General features: G+C 38.5%; 1 protein-coding gene across 1 annotated transcript in view; it reads right to left on the bottom strand.

The window, feature by feature from the left end:
• Positions 1-5600, bottom strand: part of LOC134673879 (scavenger receptor class B member 1-like) — a 353882-nt gene extending 348282 nt beyond the window's left edge. Inside the window, exon 1 of the mRNA XM_063531937.1 lies at positions 5574-5600. The gene's annotated coding sequence lies outside the window, so the exon portion shown is untranslated. The remainder of the gene's footprint in view (positions 1-5573) is intronic.
• Positions 5601-7877: the final 2277 nt, after the last annotated feature.

The raw sequence follows: 7877 nt of genomic DNA on the forward strand, positions 1-7877 counted from the left end.
AATTCTAAATACGGGGGCCACTTTTGGGGGCTATTCTTTTTAACCGACTTCCATTTCATAGAAGGAGGAGGTTCTGTATTCGGTTGTGGCTATTTTTTTTTCTATGTATGTTCACCGATTACTCCGACATAGTCCGATTTGTGTAATTCTTTTTTTGTTTGGAAGGTGTTACCTCCAAGGTATTTCCGTATTATTTTTGGTTCTGGTCTGATGATGGAATTCATGAGGAATTGAGGGAACTCCTCAGTTTTTAAAGGCACGTGTAAAGTGATTTCGGTGTTTTCTAAAGTAACTCGAGCATTTGCTTCCGAAAACCGCCAATTTGATGTAGTGCATGTGTAGCCTTACCACGAGTTTGACATTGACATATTCGCTAAATTAGCGACGCTAACGTCTTCGTAACTTACAAACAAAGAAGTTACACACACGCTAGCGAATAAATCAATGTCAAATTCTTGGTAAGCTGGTAAGGCTACTGATCGGGGGTTAGGGTTAGGAGTTAATAAGGGGTCGGGGAATGGCGGTTGAAGGGCTGCTCGTTCAGGGTCGAGGGGTTCATGGATCAGGGGTTGATGCGCCGTGAGGTAGAGTGATCGGGGGGTTGAGGGATGGGGTCAGTGGCGGGGCGGAGGATGGATTTAGTGTAGTGACAGGAATTATAATTTCCCGGATGGAATCGAGAAAATTCCTGATTACACTTTTATTAAAGTAGGTACACGAATTTAGTGTTAATCATGATGTTGTTTTTCATTCATGCGTCGCGCTCTTAACAATGCGTTAAAACTAAAAATGGAAAAAAAAAACTTTTTTCAAAAAAAGAAAACCGACTTCAAAAAGGATGAAATAAAATATTATCCTTTTTAAGTCTATGCGTTACCAACTGATATGTTTGAAGTCGGTTTTCTTTTTTTTTGTAAAACGTTTTTATGATTTCTAAACATTGGGATATTAGAAATAACTTCGACTCTCCGAAGCCCTGAAAAGTCACAACCTACGACAAAATGTTTTGTTATTGGGTAAGCTGTATATTTATGAAACCTTAAAATTTCAGATATTAATCAAGTTTAGGATTTGTAACTCCATTAGGTAATAACAAAGGCCAAGTTTGTTAACTGGCCGCGTGTTAAGGCAGGTCAGTATGATACGAGTTGAAAAGGGGATGATTAAGCGAAACAGGGTACTTGGGAGGGACTTATTTAAGCCGAGTGACCGCTACGCAACACGTGCGGACTTTGAATTAACCAAATATAATAGGTTAGTGCACAAATCACGCGAGGTTCGATAGGGGATAGGGAGGGGTCATGAAAAAATCACGACAGATCGCGTTGGGCGAGGGGGGTATAGACCTCACGTGTATTTTTCTACAGTGAACGAAACTAAGAAAAATACCTACACATGAGTACTTAGATACTTTTTCTCCAATCCACACTTCAAAATAGCGAGTCTATTTTGCGAAATTATGGAGCGCGTGGCCTTGACCGGTCAGATGGAAAAATTTCAAAAACATACACGTATGGTTATGTGGGGGAGGAAGAGTAGCCAAAAACCTCACCAAATATAACCAAGGGGGAGGGGAGTCAAAAAGTAGCCGAAATACACCTCGCGTGATTTGTGAAATAGTAGGTACTGAGAATTACGGTAAAAAATAATATATGATTCGTAACAATAGACACGTGGACCGGAATCTGATATTCCTGGAATGTTTTTCATTACGATTCCTAGAGATATTCGCTCTGCAAACCAAAGGCACCATTGTAGCGACTAGTATGAAATACAATAGGTACAATTTGGTATTGGTAAATTTAGGTTTGACGAAATCTGACGAGTGCCGGTTCTCTGCTGGTGAATTGTAAATATATAAATAAGAAAGTCGTTTAAATAAACGAGCAATACTTGTATACCTATATTTCGGAGATCTCGGAAACGGCTCAACGATTTCGAAATTAGCTATGTGGGTTTTCGGGGCCTATAAATCCATCTAGGGTGACGGCACCAGTAATGGACACGGCACCAATTATGGACATTTCTTACGTTGATTGAATTTATTAAGCAACTGTCCTAACATTTTTCAACTGGCAACACTAAAGCATAACCAATAGACGTTTGAGCTGTCATTTTGACACACGTCACCAAAATCAGCCGTTTTGTTCTAAGATGGCTGCGAAGTGAAATCTCATTGCGGGCGCTGGTCATAAAAATCCGTTATTGTTGTTGAAATCGTTAAGGAGGTGAGTACATATTTGTGCATGGTGTTATCTTGTGTTATGTTGTAATGAGATTTGATGTTATTTTTACAGAATAATACTATATTGCAAGTAAATTGAGCTAAGTTGAATATGTCCAATCACAGCAATACGTTTTTTGTGGGGTTTGTTCATTACTGGATTCGATATTTTATGAAATTCAGTAATGGACAAGTGTCCAAGCTTAAGCTTTTTATTACTTTTTTAGTTTATTGTGTTAAATTATTTAATTTATTGCACTAAACATTTTAGTTGGGTTGATTTTGTGATTGCTCTTTATTTTCCAATAATGTACGATGTCCATAACTGGGTATTTTTAGTTGTCCATAATTGGGCTCTTTGTTTTGTCTTAGATGGATGAATAAATGTGGTCGGACTGCAAAAACTGCCAGGCTAAGGCGTGGCCGACCAAGCCATACGTCAACAGGTTTATTTTGCTATTATAATCCGTTTTTTATTCATCCTATTTTTCTATGAGGCAAATAATAGCTGTCACGTGGTACCACAAATTTGGTTGGACTGCAAAAACTGCCAGGTTACGGTGAGGCCGACCAAGCCATACGTCAACAAGTTTATTTTAGCTATTATAATCAGTTTGTTTCATTAAATTTTTTGATGAAGTAAATTGTAGCTCTCACGTGGTACCACAAAATTGGTCGGACACAGGATCCTGCCAACACAGGATTTGGCCGACCACTTTACTGTCCGCAAAGGTAGCTATCGTACCATACAAGTTTCATACGATTTTTCGATAAGATTTTTTTGATGATTTTTTTATAACTGTGGTCGGACTGCAAAAACTGACTGGTTATGGTGAGGCCGACCAAGACACGTCAACAGGTTTATTTTAGCTATTATAATCTGTTTGTTTCATTCTATTTTTCGATGAGGTAAATTGTAGGCATAGTAGCTGACACGTGGTACCACAAATTTGGTCGGACTGCAAAAACTGCCAGGCTAAGGTGAGACCGACCAAGCCACACGTCAACAGGTTTATTTTAGCTATTATAATCCGTTTTTTTTCATCCTATTTTTCGACAAGGTAAATTGTAGCTGTCACGTGGTACCACAAATTTGGTTGAACTGCAAAAACTCGTAGCCTGACAGCAAAAATTGCCAGGCTAAGGTGAGGCCGACCAAGCCATACGTTAACAGGTTTATTTTAGCTATTATAATCAGTTTGTTTCATTCTATTTTTTGATGAGGTAAATTGTAGCTCTCACGTGGTACCACAAATTTGATCGACCCAATCGCCAATCGGCCGGCCAATACAGGATTTGGCCGACCATTTTTTTTTACTGTCCTCAAAGGCAGCTATCGTACCATACAAGTTTCATACGATTTTTCATATACTACTATATATGGATACTTTTTTCATGTTTTTTTTTATAAATTTGGTCGGAATGCAAAAGCTGCCAGGTTAAGGTGAGGTGAGGCCGACCAAGACATACGTCAACAATTCTATTTTTCGATGAAGTAAATTGTAGCTGTCATGTGGTCCAATAAATCTGGTCGGACTGGAAAAACTGCCAGGCTAAGGTGAGGCCGACCACTTTTTTTTTACTGTCCCCAAAGTCAGGTATCCTACGATACAAGTTTCATTCTATTTTTCGATGAGGTTTTTTTTGATGAATTTTTGTCCAACGTTTTTGCCATTTGTACAAAATCTGCCAGGTTAAGCCTAGGCCGAACAAGTGCGTTGGAAGCTACTAAATGTCAGGTACCTCTACAGGGTAGGTATATTCTATTTTTTGATCAGGTTTGTTTCATGCAGCCGGCAACCGGACTAAAACTCTTATAGTATAACTTAGAAATCTAAATGAAAGTTCAAATAGTATTAATAAAAGTTGATTTGTGACATCATTTGTTTCATTTATGTGTTCAATATAAAAGTGTCCATTAATGGATGTTCATAATTGGGTCCATGTCCATGACTGGGTGTCCATTACTGAATTTTTGATGTCCATCAATGGTGATTTCGTAAATTTCAATTTATATATTTTTTATTAATTATATATTAAACATACAGAATTTTTGGTTTTGTTTAAATGTTCCTCATGTATTTAAGTGCCGAAAAAAAAATCACCATTTTTGTATCGTCAAAAAACATCCCATTTTTAAACGAAATTCTAATTTAGTGCGCTTAACATGTCCATGATTGGTGCCGTCACTCTAGCTAGGTCTCATCTGGGAAAAAGCACATTTTTGAGTTGTTATGTTTTCTGAGCAAAGCTCGGACCCCAGGCCGCGTAGCCAAAATGCCAATTTACGCTCCGTAGCGATAGAAACGCAACTGTCACTGTCACACTAATATGGATAGTAGTAAGAGCGATAGCGATTGTAACCTTGGCTAGGCCGGCCGATGTTAATGTTATAAGATCCCATCATTGATAGAAAACGCCAAATGTGACTTTTCGTAGCATCTGTCATCCGGATTTATTAACCGACTTCCAAATCCCAAAGGAGGAGGTTATCAATTCGGTTGTATGTTTTTTTTTATTTTTATTATTTTTATTTTTTTTATTTTTTATGTTTGTTACTCCATATCTCCGTCATTACTGGACCGATTTTGAAAATTCTTTTTTTGATTGAATGTATATGCATACAGATTGGTCCCGTTTTTATCAAAACCCAGTTCTGATAATGGGATCCATGAGGAATCGAGGGAACTCCTCAAATCTTAAAGGCATACATATAGTGATTTTTGGGTTTTTATCAACAAATCAAGCATATACATCCAAAAAAGTGACATTTGATGAAGTGGAACTGCTGATGATGATCAGAACGGAACTCTTCAACGACGCATAGTTCATGGTTGGCGATTTGTCCTCTTCGTTATGTTTGTTAAGCAAGTTAAGTTTCTAAGCCACATTTTTGTCAAGCTCGAGTTCTGATGATGGGATCCATGAGGAATCGAGAGAACTCCTCAAATCTTAAAGGCATGCGTATAGAGATTTTTGTATTTACATTAGAAAATCTAGCATTTTCATTATAAACTGTCGCATTTGATGAAGTGGAACTGCTGATGATGATCAGAACAGAACTCTTCAACGACGCATAGTTCAGGTTTGGCGATTTTTCCTCTTTGTTATGTTTGTTAAGCAAGTTACAAATACAAATACAAATACAAAATTCTTTATTTCCAAAAAATACACATATTAATGATGCAAGGGATGGAGCTACCCTGTAAGCAAACATATGCCCGTATTGGGTAACACCGCTCTTCCCTATGTAACATAATGTAAAACACTGATTTAAACTTTCACGATTATTAAACATTATCAAACTGCACAACGGGACTTAATCGCGTATTTAAGTTTTAAGATTTACCTCCGACGTTTCGAGGACGGCGTTGTCCCCGTGGTCTCGGAGAAGACTGGCTCAAGTTGACATCAACATCTTCTAGCCGCGCGAGTTTTTCGAACTACCCGCACTTGGTCTTGTTTATCAGACAGTCGATAAATCGAATATCGTTAGTGTTGTGTGTCGACAGAGTGACATCCCTAGTGCGCAAAACGTTCAAACTGATAAGCAAGACCAAGTGCGGGTAGTTCGAAAAACTCGCGCGGCTAGAAGATGTTGATGTCAACTTGAGCCAGTCTTCTCCGAGACCACGGGGACAACGCCGTCCTCGAAACGTCGGAGGTAAATCTTAAAACTTAAATACGCGATTAAGTCCCGTTGTGCAGTTTGATAACATAATGTACTTAGGTATACAATTAAATTAAACTAAACTAATCAATTACGGAAAATTACAGTATACAGTATTACAACAGAAATACAAAAGAAGCACTACTTTTATTACTTATAAACTAAAACTAAGTCTAATAGGTACCTACGGAGGTAAGGTATTGCTAAGGTTTAACTATGCTAATTTTAATTCATAAACAATTAAATTTATGGGTTCTTCTGTGTGTATATGTGTGTGTGTGTGTGTGTGTGTGTGTGTGTGTGTGTGTGTGTGTGTGAGTGTGTGTGGGGGTGCGTGTGGGTGTGTGTGTGTGTTGAGCGTGGGCTTTATCTCAGTAAATTTTCTGTCTCATCATACGTTTTACTCTGCAACCATTTAATTAAAACATGTTTGCACTCTGTATGCGGTTTGGAGTGAATATCTAGTAAATTATTAATTTTATTGTAAAGGTGCGCAGATGTGGTGACGTACTGTGATCTCGCAAATTTAGTTTTAGTCTTAACCACCTTAGCAATATATATTTTGTGCCTCTTATTCTTGTAGTTTGGGTTGTACGGGAGAGTTTTATGCTTTTTTAGAATGGTCTGCAAGATGTACAATTTCCGAACTGATAAGATTCCGCTGATTTGGTATAACAGATCAGTGGAAAACCTGGCCTTCTTAAAATACATAGTTAAGTTTTTAAAGCACTTTTTTGTCAAGCTCCAGTTCTGATGATGGGATCCATAAGGAGTCGAGGGAACTCCTCAAATATTAAAGGCATGCGTATAGAGATATTTGTATTTACATCAGAAAATCAAGCATTTTCATTAAAAACTGTCGCATTTGATGAAGTGGAACTGCCAATGATGATCAGAACGGAACTCTTCAACGACGCATAGTTCATGGTTGGCGATTTGTCCTCTTCGTTATGTTTGTTAAGCAAGTTAAGTTTCTAACCCACATTTTTGTCAAGCTAGAGTTCTGATGATGGGATCCATGAGGAATCGAGAGAAATCCTCAAATCTTAAAGGCATGCGTATACAGATTTTTGCATTTACATTAGAAAATCTAGCATTTTCATTATAAACTGTCGCATTTGATGAAGTGGAACTGCTGATGATGATCAGAACAGAACTCTTCAACGACGCATAGTTCACGTTTGGCGATTTTTCCTCTTCGTTATGTTTGTTAAGCAAGTTTAGTTTTTAAGGCACATTTTTGTCAAGCTCCAGTTCTCATGATGGGATCCATAGGGAATTGAGAGAACTCCTCAAATATTAAAGGCATGCGTATAGAGATTTTTGTATTATCATCATAAAATCAAGCATTTACATTAAAAACTGTCGCATTTGATGAAGTGAAACTGCTGATGATGACAAGAACAGAACTCTTCAACGACGCATAGAGTACACGTTTGGTGATTACGAATTTCGATTTTGACTTGGACTGGGACCCGGACTCGGACCGAGAACCGGACTCATACCCGGATCCGGTTCGGACCCTGACCCGGACCCGGACCCGGACCCGGACTCGGACCCGGATTCGGACCTGGACTCGGACCCGAACTCGGACTCGGTTTCGGACCCGGACCTTGACCCGGAAAACCACTATGATACCCTTAACTAAATAAACCACTATGATTACCTACCATAAAATGTAGGTATAAAGTATGATGATACCAATCTTACTAGCCCCTCCCGCTTAAACCCCCGCCGTTTTGTGGGTTAGGTTAGGTTTGAACTGCGATCCTCACAGAACCGAACAAGGGTTAGGTTAGGCTAGAACTACGACCCTTACAGAAGCGAAATGCTAGTAGAAAAGTGGGTGGTTTTACCTCCTTTTCTACATAGTGTACCATCTACAATAATCTTTCACCGGCCCCCACAGAAGTCGGTTTTTTTTTCTTAAAAATTATTTTTCTTTTTGTTTGGCGTTTGTTGATGTATGATTGTTATCTTGGC

This window comes from Cydia fagiglandana, chromosome 2 (assembly GCF_963556715.1).
Source record: "Cydia fagiglandana chromosome 2, ilCydFagi1.1, whole genome shotgun sequence".
NCBI classification, from domain to species: Eukaryota; Metazoa; Arthropoda; class Insecta; order Lepidoptera; family Tortricidae; genus Cydia; species Cydia fagiglandana.